Genomic DNA, 15,791 nt, shown 5'->3' on the forward strand with positions numbered 1-15,791 from the left:
TTTTCAAATCAAATTGTATTATAAAATTAGCTTTTTCCAGGTTCACTTTATGTAGGAATGCATAATAATTAATGATTATTTTACAATTTAACTTAAAACTTTTAAATTCAGTTTTAAGTTTAAATATTTTTCTCTTCTGCTGTTACAGGTACATGTTTTCTGATTTTTTTAAAAAAATATTTTTATATAAGAGAATAAAATGTGAGCTTAGACAATATAGGAACAATAATATATTTTAGTTTCTGCCATTTCTACAATGATTCACCCTGTATAATTAGCTGGGGGAGGGGGGAGTTGGAATTGTTTCTAGAGTACCTGCTCCTAATTCAACTCAGAGTCTTTGTATGGAGAAATAAAAGCTATCAACCACAAATCCATCTAGACCAGTGGTTCCCAAACTCTTTTTGGCCATGCCCCACCTAAGCATCTCTAAAATTCTGATACCTCCCCTCTCTGTGAAATATAATTCTTACTTTACTCAAAAAGTGAACCCCTACTCATGGGGAGGAAGCCTAAAAGGACATTAACTTGTTTTAAACAAGGTTCAAATTGCCCCCTTTAAAAATCAAATTGCCCCCCAGTGGGGCACGGGGCCCCACGTTGGGAACCAATAAGATTTATTTATTTATTTGATTTATGTATTTAAACCAACAGAGCCATTGTGCATGCTTGCAGAAAAAGAAGGTAGGCTCTTCTCACAGGCCATCACCAATCACAAGGATGAAAAATATAACAAAAATTCCATTGGGAGATTCCCGTGAAGGGCAAGTCCTTTTCCTATGGAAGTAAGTTGTGAGGTTTGCAGCATCACACATTCCTCACTTCCATGCCTCTCCCATTGCCCCCTGTGGACACCTGTGGCGCTTCTGGAAAACCACTGGATGTTCTCTTAGACTTTCCTACAATCACTTTACACAAATAAGAAGGTGGAAGGGTTTCGAGGGAAAGAGGCTGCTGACCCTGCTGACTGATCACTGTTGATTGCCCAGCGAGTGAGACCAAGGTTGCTCCCTGCTCACCTAGTTGAGGCACCTTTAGGAGATATATCAGCAGAGAGTTTGGGCAGGGAGGTCAAAGCGAAGGATTTCTTTTTTAAAAAAAATAATTTTTTTAAATTTAAAACAAATACAGCATCCTTCTTTACATGCTATAGAAAGTGTATCAGTTGGTTACAAAAAGACTTTTGTGCATCTCTTCCACAGTCAACAAACATAACTCATATTAAATATTTTAACTCAAATATTTATACATGTCACCATTATTATATCTCCATTTTCATTTGACTATAATTGTTTAAGCATCCTTCATCATAAAATATTCCAAAGTTTAATACATAACCACATACTGGCCTTTCAATTACTATTTCTAAAATCCTCCACTAACACTAAATCCTTATGTCCTATTCTAGCTAAACAATAACATCCATAATATTTAATACCAAAGTTTTCTAATCCTCCTTTCCAAATCACTGTTTAAAGTTTACATCCAGTTTCCTTATGTTATATCCATATCTCAGTGACATGCAGTCAGGGGAAGCAGGGGAGGCAGGGCCTCACCACTGTCATCATGAAAAGGGAAAAAAAATTAAAGGAAAAAGGCTGAGGTAGTTGCTGCCAGAGTCACAGTGGATGACTCTGCTTAGTGCTTAACTGTTTAAAAAAGCCTCTAAAAAAGTGCCCTCTACAGTAGGCGGCGGGAGAACCACGTGCCTCATTTAGTCTATCTTTATCATCACTTGAGCAGAGTTAGGCAAGGGTTAAAAGCCGAAAAATTCCTTATGTAGATGAGGCACGTGGTTCGCTCGCCTCCTCCTGTAGAGGGCACCTTTTTAGAGGCTTTTTTTAAACAGTTAAGCAGAGTCATCCATTGGAGACTCTGGCAGCAGCTAACCCAGCCTGACTTCAGCAGCTCTTGCTTTTTTCTTTTTACATTTTCATCATGGCAGACAAGAGCAGAGTTGAAATCCTCTGTGACACAGCTGGAAAAGGCATGTGGGTCGGAGGGAGGAATTCAAAATTAATGTAATTTGTAAGTAATTGTATTATTGTAAGTAATTTGTGTGTGTGTGTGTGTGTTTTACCCGCCTCTGCTGGCGTGCAGGCTGGCACTTTATTTTTAATGTGGGACATAGCGGCCGGCAGGGCTTTTGGACATACCAGCAGGGCTTTTGGACATAGTAGCAGACAAGGGCTTTTGGACATAGCGGCAGGGCGGCTTTTGCCTCTAGCACCGGGGCAGCAGGGTGGCTTTGGTTCCATCCAGCATTGATTCTTTGAAGCTATGGCAGACACAGCACCGGGGTGGTGGGGCAGCTTTTGCCTCTTGAAAGCTCTTGAAAGTTCTGCTGTGGGTGAAAGAAAGCGCTTTAATCAGTCGGGTGCATGCCGGGAGGAGAGGAGAGAATGTTCAGGCATTCTCTCCTCTCTGCCCGGCACGCACCCCACTGACTAAAGCGCTTCCTTTCGCCCGCCTGAGCTCTGCTGTGGGCGAAAGAAAGTGCTTTAATCAGTGGGGTGCCGGGGGAGAGGACTGCCTCACCAGCCATAAACTTCACCGCACGTCACTGCCATATCTACATATACGTTGTTATTCTTATCCCTCCTTTATTTGACTATATCCTGTATCATAACATTTCCCCCCTAATCAAAACTTTAATTGTATCTAACTTAGTTGTTGTTATTATTATACAATTGTATCACAGCGGCCAGTTGTTTCGCCGAATTTGGCATTGGTTACTAGTCGGGCCCCACCCAGGGGCCTAGGACGTCGTAACGTATTTTCGTAATATGCGTGCAGATCCAAGCAGTGCGGCTTTTTGCATTTGACTGATGGTGATTTTGTCAATTTTTAACTGTTTTAAATGTAATTCCAGTGCTTTTGGAATAGCACCCAGTGTGCCAATTACCACTGGAATTACCACTGCTGGTTTGTGCCATAGTCGTTGAATTTCGATTTTTTCATGTTCCTTCTCAGCGACCCTGCTATCACCTGGTATTGGGATGTCTATGATTGTGACCTTATTTTTCTCAACCAATGTGATGTCTGGTGTATTATGCGCCAGTATTTTGTCTGTTTGTATGCGAAAATCCCACAAGATCTTGACCATCTGATTTTCGGTGACTTTTTCAGGCTGATGTTCCCACCAGTTTGTTGCTGTTTTAATATTATAATTTTTGCACAAATTCCAATGGATCATTTGTGCTACTGAATTGTGCCGCAATTTATAATCAGTCTGCGCGATTTTTTTACAGCAGCTGAGTATGTGATCAACAGTTTCATCAGCTTCTTTGCAAAGTCTGCATTTGGCATCATCAGAGGATTTTTCGATTTTGGCCTTAATGGCATTTGTGCGGATAGCTTGTTCTTGCGCAGCCAGGATTAGTGACTCTGTTTCTTTCTTTAATGTACCTGTTGTTAACCATAACCAAGTTTGTTCACTGTCCACTTTATCTTTTATTTTTTCCAGAAATTGGCCATGCAGTGCTTTGTTCTGCAAACTCTCCATTCTTGATTTTATCACATCTTTTCTGTATTCTTGTTTCGTCTGTTGGGTCTTCAGTAGATTTTTGTTCTTTACTTCGATTAATAGATGTTCTTGACTTTCTTTTAAATAATCAGCCAGTGCATGTTTTTCTTCTTCAACTGTTTGCTTCACTTGTAATAATCCTCTGCCACCTGATTTTTGGGGCAGGTATAGTCTATCAGTATCACTACTATTACTATTATTATTATTAACCTTTATGTATAATCCAAAGAGATTGATAATCTTCCTTACATGGGTACCATTCAATATTCATATCTAATTATACTCATCATAACACTACACATTGTATACATTAGTAACATTATCAGTTGTTTATTTAAGCTATATCTATTATCAATAAATTTCACTAAGTTTAACTAGTTTTAAACTATGTTCTTTCATCTATCAACCTGTATCTTTCCAATAGCAAAACAGTCTCATATCTTCTGCCATTTGTGGTGCCAGTCCTCTAATCATCTTCTTGATCAGCTTTGTATAGACTTCTCTTAGCAACTCCTTGCTTATAAGATCTCTCATATACTTGATGCCCTCTTTCTGTTTCCTTATTCAGCTTATCTTTGATTGTCAGCAGTGTTATCAATGCTTTTGCTAATAGAATTTCTCTCTTTAAATCCATAGATTCTTTAGTTTTTTCTTCTTCTGTATCTTGCCCTCTGGAATAGATTTCCTCTCCATTTAATTCCTCTTTCAGTATTCCATTCTTTCCATTTTCAGAAACAAACCAATTATCATAAATATCAGCAGGTTTAAAATCTTTATATTCATTTTCCACTTTGATTTTTTTGAGTTTCAATCACCCCATTTTGCATTTGATAGACATCCTCAATTTTTCATCATATTTATTGTTATGTGCTCTAAGTATTCCAGTTTTTCTCTATTCTTTCATATATATTTGATAATTTCTGTATTTCTGAAAGTATCTTTTGCAAATTTGAGACTTCTATTTTCTTTTGAAATTGTGCCATTCTAACAAACACAGCTGCTCTAGCTTGGAAGGTTAATAAGATTAAAGCATAGATTCACAAAGAATGTTGTTTCCACTTTTACTTCAAAGGGACATCTGTGTGCCTCCCTTCTTATCACTCTCTGTAGCCAAACAGTGAAACCTTGTAGTGCCAAGTCAAAACAATCCATGGAGGAAAAAAAAGTGTTCCGTTTTCAATACACAACTCCAATCAACAAATCCTCCCAGCCTCCAAGCAGCGGTAACACTGTTGAAAATAGTTTCCTTTTGGGCTTCCTGGGAGGAGCCTACTGGTGGTGGCAGCAAAAAATCAGCTGCCTCCGAATTCCTGGCTACGTACCTGTTTAGAGGATCTTCCATCTGACGTCTTATCAGGTTTTCTTATCCTTCAGGCAAGAAGGAAAGAAGAAACTGTTTTGCTGGCAAATGCTCTTCGATTTTTGCAGCTTTTGTGCTTGCAAGGAAAGGGGGGCTAGCCCAAGGCAGAACGGCTGTCCGTGCTGGGAACTTCAAACTGCCTTGTGCAGGACAAAGTAGGTCTCCCCCACTCTGTTCAAAGTTTTGTTTGATTTAATCTTATCACGAGCTGAATCCGTTTGCGCGGACAATAATTGTTTATCAACATTTTAGCTTCTTTTCTTTTTCTCCTCCGAAAAATTATTTACTTAGAGGCTTTTAAAATGGCGCCGAACAGGCTGGTCTCTCCGGTAATAACGAACACTTTTTGCTAATCCTCACAAGAATTCAAAACAAAAGAGATTGCTTATCATATGTTTTGGTTTCACAATAGAAGAATTTTACTCCTTCATTAACCTTGCTTATCTGGAAGTTAAATGGTGATGAATCTGCTGAACGGTCTTGTTACAATGTTTACTCACTGAAAGTTTTGCCAAGCCTTAAACTTCAAAATAAAAGCCTCTTTACTTAAAGCTGCATATTCAGGCAATAGAGTTTTATTAACTGCAGGCAGATAAATTTTGAAATGGCCTCAAAACCAAATATTAACTTGAAGTCGTCACCCTCTACTTCCAGGGGCACATCCTCAGTGCCTGGCACAAAGCTGCAGCCTCCGCTTCCTACGCCCCCTGCTGGGGATGTGTTAACGAAAGAATTTTTCCTGAGTAATCTAAGCGAGGCTCTTAATGCACAGACAATTAAAATGGAAGATAAGTTTAGAGATAATAGAGAGGAGAGAAAAGAGGAAATAAAAGAAATGAAAGAAGAAATTAAAAGTGAAATAAAAGGACTTAAACAGGAGCTGTATGAGAAATTTGACGCTAAGGTTGATAAAATTAGAGACGACATGCTGAGTCTGGTAACTGTATTAACAGAACATATTTCTGGAATGGAAGATACTCTAGAGGTTCTTAATGATGCCAATGCTAACTTGACATTGAAAACAGAGGTGGTGGAACAAAAAGTGGAAAATGCTGAAAAAGAAATTATTATGATACAGTACCGACAAATGGAGTTCGCATTAAGAGTAAGGGGGCTGCGTGAGGAGAAACAGGAGAACCTGAAACAGATCCTATCGGAAGCTTTTGACCGCCTGATGGGAAGACCAGGGACCAACCAAGACTGGCAAATTGACAAAGCTTACCGCGTTAACTCCTGGCTGGCAAAGCAGAAGCAGCTTCCTCGAGACATCGTTATATATTTTACTACAAGAGAGCTTAGAAATATGGTACTGCAAGCGTCTTACAACACTAAGCTTCAAATTGGCGGTCAAGACCTGGCTGTTTTGAAAGAGATACCACCTCAAATGTTAAGAGCCAGGAGAGACTACGCTTTTTTGGTCGAAGAACTCAGAAATCGTCAGATACAGTATAGATGGGATGCACCATTTGGCATCATATTTACATTTGATAAGCAAAGGTACCGCCTCAACTCTGTATGGAAAGCCCGAGATTTTTATTATAATATATTGAAGGCCGGACACCCTGCACCATCTGGACCTAGAGAAAGACCACAAGAAGGACAGGATAGACAGCAAACTACACAACCACCAGACAAGATGGAGCATCTCTCTTCTCTAGAAGTGCAAGGTGCTATGGAACCAAGACCTAGCCGCATGACTACTAGACGTATGGAGAAACAAGCTAAAAAGCAACAGCATCAACAATCATCAGCCATCGATCAAGGAACTACAATAACAAATCTGGAAGCAGTGGGAGGAGCTAGACCTAAGGTTAAACAGGCCGTGCAGGAAGCTCTAAAAATGCTTCAACCAACCAAAGATGACAACTAAGATTTTAACATGGAATGTCAACGGACTGAATTCACCACAGAAGAGGAAGAAAATATTTCATTATCTCAAACAGTTTAAGAACGATGTAATTTGTTTGCAAGAAACTCATATCAAGTCAACTGATCAAAAATATTTGATCAACTCAAAACTTGGTCAACATTTTGCAGCTTCTGCTATGGAAAAGAAGAATGGTATAGTTGTATACTTAAGAAAAGATATGAAAGCTGAATTAATAGAAGCAGATCCCTTCGGAAGATATATTGCTTTAGACTTAATCTTAGAAGGGAAAAAGACATTACTTTTGGGAATTTATGCTCCCAATCAACAGCAAGATAGATTCTATAGAAATCTTCATGCTAAATTAGTACAGTGGGACTATAGTTCCTGTATACTATTGGGTGACTGGAATGGAGTGATAGACACTAAGAGAGATAAGAAGATTTCCCACCTAAATACCAAGATGCGAGCAAAGTTACCCAAATCTTTCTTTGACATTATGGATGATTTTGAATTGAGAGATATTTGGTGAGAAAGAAATGCAGAGGAATATGACTTCACTTTCTTCTCGGACAGGCATCAATCCCTTTCAAGGATTGATTTTATCCTAACCACTAATGATTTGCTTTCTAGGGTCAAGAAAACAAAGATTGCAGCTAGGGTCCTTTCGGACCATAACCCAGTTTGGATGGAGTTGGGAAGGGTAGTGCAGGCAAGAAGGTCTTGGAGATTGAATGAAAACTTATTTAGATATGAAAAGTATATTAATGATTGTAAAAAATTACTATCTGAATATTTTGTTTTGAATATGAATAAGGGTACATCTATGGAATTTGTATGGGACGCAAGCAAAGCGTATATGAGAGGAGTTTTGATGAATATAAATAAAACACATAGAAATAAGCAAGGGTTAAAACGAACAGAACTGGAAGAGGAAATTAAGAGAAAAGAGCTGGAGTTAACAATGAACCCAGACGATACAAAGGTTAAGGAAGCTATTAACATATTAAAATCTCAATTTGACATGTTGATCTCTGACCAGGTAGCTACTAATTTATTATATGCAAAACACAATACCTTTTGTAATGCAAACAAACCTGGCAGATGGTTAGCTTATCAGATTAGGAAAAAAAGGAAAACTCGAAATATATCTAAACTGATTTACAGAGGGAAGGAGGTGTTTCAACAGGAAGAGATTCAAAAGGCTTTCTGGGAATTTTTTACAGAACTGTATAAAGGGGATAAAATTAATGGTTTAGACATAGACAAATATTTAGACAAAGAGAAAATACCTTCAGTTAGAGAAGAACACAGGCAAAAATTGAATCAACCAATAACCTCGGGGGAAATCCTGCAGGTAATTAAGCAATTAAAGTCAGGGAAAGCACCAGGTACAGATGGCTTGACAGCGGTTTACTATAAAAACTTACAGTTAGAAATGGTAGAACCTCTTAGAGAATTATTTAATATGATTCAAACGGAAGGTAAAGTCCCTCCATCTTGGCAGACAGCGTTTATATCTTTGATACCCAAAGAAGATCAAGATACTACTCAACCCAAAAATTATAGACCTATTTCATTACTGAATGTAGATTATAAAATTTTTACTAAAATATTAGCAAATAGGTTAATGTTGGTCATTCAACAATTGATACATACGGACCAAACAGGTTTTATACAAGGGAGACAGATGAAAAGTAATGTTAGATTAATTATTAATGCATTAGAATATTTGGGAAAGAACAACCAGATTCCTGCTGCGTTTATATTTTTGGATGCTGAGAAGGCCTTTGATCGAGTTAACTGGCAATTTCTGCTGAAGATACTGCAAAAAATGCAGATAGGAGATAATTTTTTACAGTCAATTAAAGCAATATACCAACAGCAAACAGCACAAATCATAGTCAATGGAAGTTTAACAGACTCTTTTCAAATTGGAAAAGGTACAAGACAGGGCTGCCCTTTGTCCCCATTATTGTTTATTATAACTTTGGAAGTATTGTTGAATAAAATACGGGGCTTGGATGGTTTAAAAGGGATCAAGATTAGGCAGCAAGAATATAGAGTCCGCGCTTTTGCGGATGATTTGGTCATAATATTGGAACAACTGCAGGAATCCAGTATGGTTTTAATGAATACGATTAATCAATATGGTCAAGTGTCGGGCTTTAAAATAAACTTAGGAAAAACCAAAATATTAGCTATAAATATGAATATTAAACAAAAGGAAGAATTAGGAGTGATGCTAGGATGTGAGGTAGTTAAAAAAGTCAAATATCTTGGAGTTAACATTTTAACTTCAAATGGGAAATTATATAAGCATAATTATGAACCACTTTGGCATAGCATACAGACAGAGATGAAAAAATGGGAGAAATTGCACTTATCTTTGCTGGGTAGGATAGCGGCAGTGAAAATGAACATTTTACCAAAATTTTTATTTCTTTTCCAAATGTTACCTATACTTAAAAAAGATGCGAACCTTTTAGAATGGCAGAAGGGTATCAACAAATTTGTGTGGGCAGGAAAGAAGCCGAGGGTAAAGATGAAAATAATGCAAGATGTACGTGAGAGAGGAGGATTGAAACTACCTAATTTAAAACTATATTATGATGCAGTGGCTTTATCTGTAATTAGTGATTGGACTCATTTAACCAATGATAGAATATTGAATATTGAGGGACACGATCTGGTATTTGGTTGGCATGCTTACCTGTTATTCAACAAAAAATTGGATAAGAATTTTAAAAGTCATATTTTAAGAAATGCTTTATTGCGGGTTTGGAAGAAATACCAATATAAATTAAATGACAAGATACCCATGTGGGCAATTCCTAGACACGCAATTGAAAATATGAATACAGCACAAAAACAGGACAGAATTACTTACAGACAGCTTCTTACCTCGGAAAGGGGGGTATTACAATTAAAATCTTTAGAGGTATTAAAAGAGGAGAAGGTAGTTCAAACATGGTTCCAGTATGGGCAATTACAGGCTAGGTGGAAAAATAGATCAAAAAATTGGTTTTATCCAAGTTGAGGATAATCTGTTTAAACAAATAAGAGATCAAAGCTTAATGCATATAAAGAGGATATATAATGTATTAATACAGATGGATTCGGAAACAGAATTAGTTAAAGATTGTATGATAAAATGGGCTCAAAATATTGAGGAACCAATAATGTTGGATACATGGGAAAGAATCTGGGTAAGAAATGTGAAATTCACACAAGCTCAAAATCTGAGAGAAAATTTTTACAAGATGTTCTATAGATGGCATTTAGATCCTAAAAAGTTGGCTTCTATGTATCCGAATGTACAGCCTAAATGTTGGAGGTGTGGTTCTCTCGATGCTACATATTATCATATATGGTGGACCTGCCAAAAGGTTAAGGCATTTTGGCTAAAAATATGGTGGGTCATGCAAAATGTTTTTAAAAGAAGGATAAAGTTTATTCCTCAGTTATTTTTACTAGGTATATGTACTGACTTTACAGTGGTAGAGACCAATTTGATTCTGCACCTGATAACTGCAGCAAGACTGTTGGTGGCGCAATATTGGAAGAAGGAAGACTTGCCTACAATCCAAGAATGGACATTGAAAGTAACAAACTTAGCCGAGATGGCGAAAATATCGGCATATCTCAAAGATCATTCAAATGAGATATATAAACGAGACTGGAAAAAATGGATTGACTATATACAAAATAAATACGGGACTAAGAAATTCCAGTTAGCCTATGCTTAAGATCAGAAATGATTTAAACTGTTAAAAGTCAGTTCAGTAAGAAGAAGCTAAGGTCAATGTAGAATGTCATTAATTTCTTTATTTCTTTTTTCTCAATAGATTTTAGACTGTGTTAGTTAAAAATCCATACCGTGTACGGGTTCTGGGAAGTCGGGGGGGGGGAAGGAGGAGGGGGGGTGGGGGGGTGGAGGGGTGGAGGGAGGGGCACACACAACAAAAAAAATGTACTTCAATGTCTTAATGATTGACAAATGAGGACATATTTGTGTTGTTTTTTTTAAAAGAAAAATAAAAAAGTTCTGTTCAAAAGAAAATAGTTTCCTTTTGTATCTTTTTTGTATTTCAAGTTAGAAAAAAGAGTCCAATCTTTAAACGAATTAGAAAAATACCCACAGCAATGAAAGAGGAAAACTTTAGTCTATAGGTTACAGAGAACAATAAAAAAAGTAGAAGAAAACTTAATCCATCCGTTTCAAAAGGCTTGCATAGATTCCATCCAGGTAGCATTTAAAAAGTAAGATAACCACTGTCCAAAACCATTCCAAATTTAATTCCGCCACTTGATTCTTCTATTCTCCAATTTAGATTAATGTTAAGTTTTTATAGACAGTCTCCTTTTAAAACAGTAAAAGTTCCTCGCCACTTTCTCTTTCCGTATTCTTCAGTTTTGGAGCCGCCCCGACTTTTGTCAGCCTTGGCTGGATTTTTGTCACCAGCTTGAAGAACTTCTCTTGCTTCTTTCAGGGATTTTGCGATATCCCTGAGATCAGCAAGACGTATTCTGTTCAGTCTCTTCGGGACGATTTAGGTCTGTTTGGTCCACCCAGCGGCAAAAGTATTGGCTGCGGTCTCAGAGCATTGAGACTGCACAACCATCTTGTTGTGATGTTGACTCCTCCTCCAAAGTGAAGGATTTCTTAATTGTTTCTGTATGTTGGAGGGAAATACTCATGTGATCGTAGAGACTGTGCCCTCTTTGTTTTCTTTCCTGAAGATCAAGAGACTGACTGCACTCTCGAAGAGTAAACTGAAGGGACTAGAGGCAATACTGTCCACCCCATAGCCCTGATCCAGGTTCTGGGGGAAGAACTGGACCAGGGAACTGTGGCCGAAAGACCAAAGCACCTCAAGGCCTCCCAGAAGACAGAAGAGAGCCAAGTGGAGGGGATGGGGAGATGGAGGCTCAGTAGTGATCGCAGAAGGCAACTGAATCTGATCGAACACTATTAAGAGCCTTTATCTAGTGGCGATACGGGTGGCAAAATGCACACATTTTTCCGCTCTTATTGCATCCGCGGAATCCCGCCCAGCTGCCCTGTTTAGGGTGACTGGCTCCCTCCTGAAAGGTGTGGAGGTGGGGGAACCCCTGCAGGGAAGAGCTGAGGAATTTGTTCAGTTTCTGTCGGATAAAATCACTCAGTTTCGGACAGACCTTGACTCCGCTTGGGCAATACCAGCTGAGATGCCGATGGTAAGTCTTAATCGGATTTCCTGGGACGAGTTCGAGTTTGTCACCCCTGAGGAAGTGGACAAGGCCATGGGAGCGATGAGTGCCTCCACCTGTTTACTGGACCCATGCCCCTCCCATCTGGTTTCGACCAGCAGAGAGGTGACACGAGGCTGGCTCCAGGCGATTACTAACGAATCTTTGCAGGAGGGGTCTTTCCTGCAACCATTGAAGGAAGCGGTGGTGAGACCCCTCCTCAAGAAGCCTTCCCTGGATTCAGCCATCCTGAAAAACTACCGTCCTGTCTCCAACCTTCCTTTTCTGGGGAAGGTTGTTGAGAAGGTGGTGGCGCTTCAACTCCGACGGACCTTGAATGAAGCGGATTATCTGGATTCCTTTCAGTCTGGTTTCAGGCCTGGGTACAGCACGGAAACCGCTTTGATCGCACTGATCGATGATCTCTGGCGGGCTAGGGATAGAGGGCATTCCTCTATCCTGGTGCTTCTTGACCTCTCAGCGGCTTTCGATACCATCGATCATGGTATCCTTCTGTGACGTCTGGAGAAGGTGGGAGTGAGAGGCACCGTTTTACGGTGGTTCTCCTCTTACCTCTCTGACAGATCGCAGTTGGTGTTGGTCAGGGGGCAAAGGTCGACCCCTAGGCCCCTCAAATGTGGGGTGCCATAGCGTTTGGTCTTGTCCCCCCTCCTATTTAACATCTACATGAAGCCGCTGGGTGAGATCATACGACAGCATGGGATAAAGTACCATCAATATGCAGATGATACACAACTGTATCTATCTGCCCTGTGCCAGCTCAGTGTAGCGGCAGACGTGATGTGCCGATGCCTGGAAGCTGTCAGGATCTGGATGGGGATGAACAAACTTGTGCTCAATCCCGATAAGACTGAGTGGCTTTGGATGTTGCCCCCGAAGGACAGCCTAGACAGTCCGTCCTTAATCCTGGGTGGTGAATGCACCCCTCAGAGAGGGCCCGCAATTTGGGGGTCCTCCTGGATTCGCAGCTGACACTGGAACACCATCTGTCGGCTGTGACCAGGGGGGCCTTTGCCCAGGTTCGTCTGGTGCACCAATTACGGCCCTATTTGGACCGGGGGGCACTTCAAACGGTTACTCACGCCCTTGTCACCTCAAGGCTGGATTATTGCAATGCGCTCTACATGGGGCTACCCTTGAAAAGCGTTCGGAGACTACAGCTAGTTTAGAATGCAGCCGCGCGACCGATATTGGGTGTACCGAGGTACACCCATGTTACACCTGTCCTCTGCGAGCTGCACTGGCTACCAAGTGGTCTCCGGATGCAATTCAAGGTGTTGGTTATTACCTTTAAAGCCCTACATGGCTTAGGGCCAGCATATCTGCGAGATCGCCTACTGCCACATACCTCCCAACGGCCGGTAAGATCCCACAGAGTGGGCCTCCTTCGGATGCCGTCAGCCATACAGTGTTGGCTGGCGGGCCCCCGGAGGAGAGCCTTCTCTGTGGCTGCTCCAATCCTTTGGAATCAGCTACCCCCAGAGGTCCGGACCTTACCCACTCTCATGGCCTTCAGGAAAGCTGTTAAAACCTGGCTGTTCCAGCAGGCCTGGAGCTGTTGACCTTATTGTTAAGGCCCAGCCCCGGTTGGACAGATGTGTGTTGTGAATTTTAAATTATCCTTTTTATTTTATTTTCTTTTTTCTTTCCCTCTTTGTAAGCTGCCCGGAGTCCTTTGGGATTGGGCGGCATATAAATTTAATAAATAATAATAAAAAGGTGTCTGAGCCTCTGGATAAAGACCAGTTGCCACAAGCCACAAAGACTCTCTGGCCCTAAGAACTGAGAAGGACACGTGGTGTTACTTTTGGAGAATTCCTTTATTGTTGTTTGCCTACAAACAGAACCATCGCAGACGGGAGCATTATCTGCAACAACGAAGGTAGATATACTCTCTGAATTGCTAGGGAGAGCCTGATCTTGCTCTCTTCCTGCCCACCAGACAGTCCAAGTGATGCTCTCCCTTGGCCCTCTGGGAAGGAGCTCCTCCTGCCTGCCGGATGGCATTCCTCAACAGAGACCAAGCTCTGCAAAAGAGGCCAAGGAAACTTAGTCCTGGCAGGATCTGCAGGAAGGAAGAGCCTCCCCACCAAAAGGTCTGGAGTAGCACTCTAGTCTGGCAGTCAGGTGGTCTGTACGGGTGGTGTGACTGTCAAGAGGGGGAGGGGGTCTTCCCCTCCGCACTTAAAGCGGCGGTGGTGAGACCCCTCCTGAAGAAACCATCTCTGGATCCAGGAGTTCTTAACAATTACCGTCCAGTCTCCAACCTCCCCTTTGTGGGGAAGGTTGTTGAGAAGGTGGTGGCCTACCAGCTCCAGCGGTCCTTGGAGGAAGCTAGCTATCTTGACCCCTTCCAGTCCGGCTTCAAGCCTGGTTACAGCACAGAAACCGCTTTGGTCGCATTGACCGATGATCTCTGGAGAGCCAGAGATGGAGGCCATGCCTCCATCCTGGTTCTCCTTGACCTCTCAGCGGCTTTCGATACCATCGACCATGGTATCCTTCTGCGACGACTGCGGGAGGTGGGGGTGGGAGGCACTGTTTTGCAGTGGTTCTCCTCCTACCTCTCGGACAGGTCGCAGTCGGTGTTAGTTGGAGGGCAGAGATCGACCCCTAGGCCGCTAACATATGGGGTGCCGCAGGGTTCGGTCTTATCCCCCCTACTTTTCAACATCTACATGAAACCGCTGGGCGAGATCATTCGGCGGCACGGGATAAGATACCATCAATATGCGGACGATACCCAGCTGTATCTGTCCGCCCCGTGCCAACTCAATGAAGCGGTAGACGTGATGAACCGGGGTCTTGAAGCCGTTAGGGACTGGATGAGGGCTAACAAGCTTGTACTCAACCCGGATAAGACCGAGTGGCTGTTGTGTTTCCCTCCCACTAACTTGGTTAGTGTTCCATCTCTCAGGCTGGGGAGTCAAACATTACACCCCTCAGACAGGGTTCGCAACTTGGGAGTCCTCCTGGACCCACAGCTGACCTTCGACCATCATTTATCAGCTGTGACCAGGGGGGCATTTGCACAGGTTCGCCTGGTGCACCAGTTGCGACCCTACCTGAACCGGGAGGCTCTCACAACAGTCACTCGTGCCCTTGTGACCTCTAGGCTGGAATACTGCAACGTGCTCTACATGGGGCTGCCCTTGAAGAGCATCCGGCGACTTCAGCTAGTCCAGAATGCGGCCGCGCGAGCGATCGTGGGTGCACCTCGGTACACCCACATAACACCTATCCTCCGTGAGCTGCGCTGGCTACCTGTCGATCTCCGGGTGCGCTTCAAGGTGCTACTTACCACCCATAAAGCCCTTCATGGTAGTGGATCCGGATACTTGAGAGACCGCCTCCTGCCAATCACCTCCTCGCGACCCATTAGATCACATAGATTAGGCCTCCTCCGAGTTCCATCTGCCAGTCAGTGTCGACTGGCAACTACGTGGAGGAGAGCCTTCTCAGTAGTAGCTCCGCCCCTTTGGAACGATCTCCCCGTGGAGATTCACAGCCTCACCACCCTCCAGACCTTCCACACAGCCCTCAAAATCTGGCTATCCCGTCAGGCCTGGGGTTAAAGAATGTAACTCACCCCCACCCGAATGGTATGAATGTTGTGTTCTATTTTTAATTATGTATTGTCCTTATGTGTTATTGTCTGTATCCCCCTCCCTTTGAGTTGTAAGCCACCCTGAGTCCCCCCAGGGAAAAGGGCGGCCTATAAATAAATTTTCAAATACTCAAATACCCGCCTTAGGGTCCCTTTAAGAGCGCGGGACTTCAACTCC

General features: G+C 41.9%; 1 protein-coding gene across 2 annotated transcripts in view; it reads right to left on the reverse strand.

Moving 5' to 3' along the window:
* The window catches only part of RSPH14 (radial spoke head 14 homolog), a 115,237-nt gene that overhangs the window by 99,064 nt on the left and 382 nt on the right, over nucleotides 1–15,791 (reverse strand). The gene's annotated exons all lie outside the window — the stretch shown is intronic.

This window comes from Thamnophis sirtalis, unplaced genomic scaffold (assembly GCF_051295495.1).
Source record: "Thamnophis sirtalis isolate CommonGarterSnake01/CBP01778 unplaced genomic scaffold, rThaSir2_p1.2 scaffold_2, whole genome shotgun sequence".
NCBI classification, from domain to species: domain Eukaryota; kingdom Metazoa; phylum Chordata; class Lepidosauria; order Squamata; family Natricidae; genus Thamnophis; species Thamnophis sirtalis.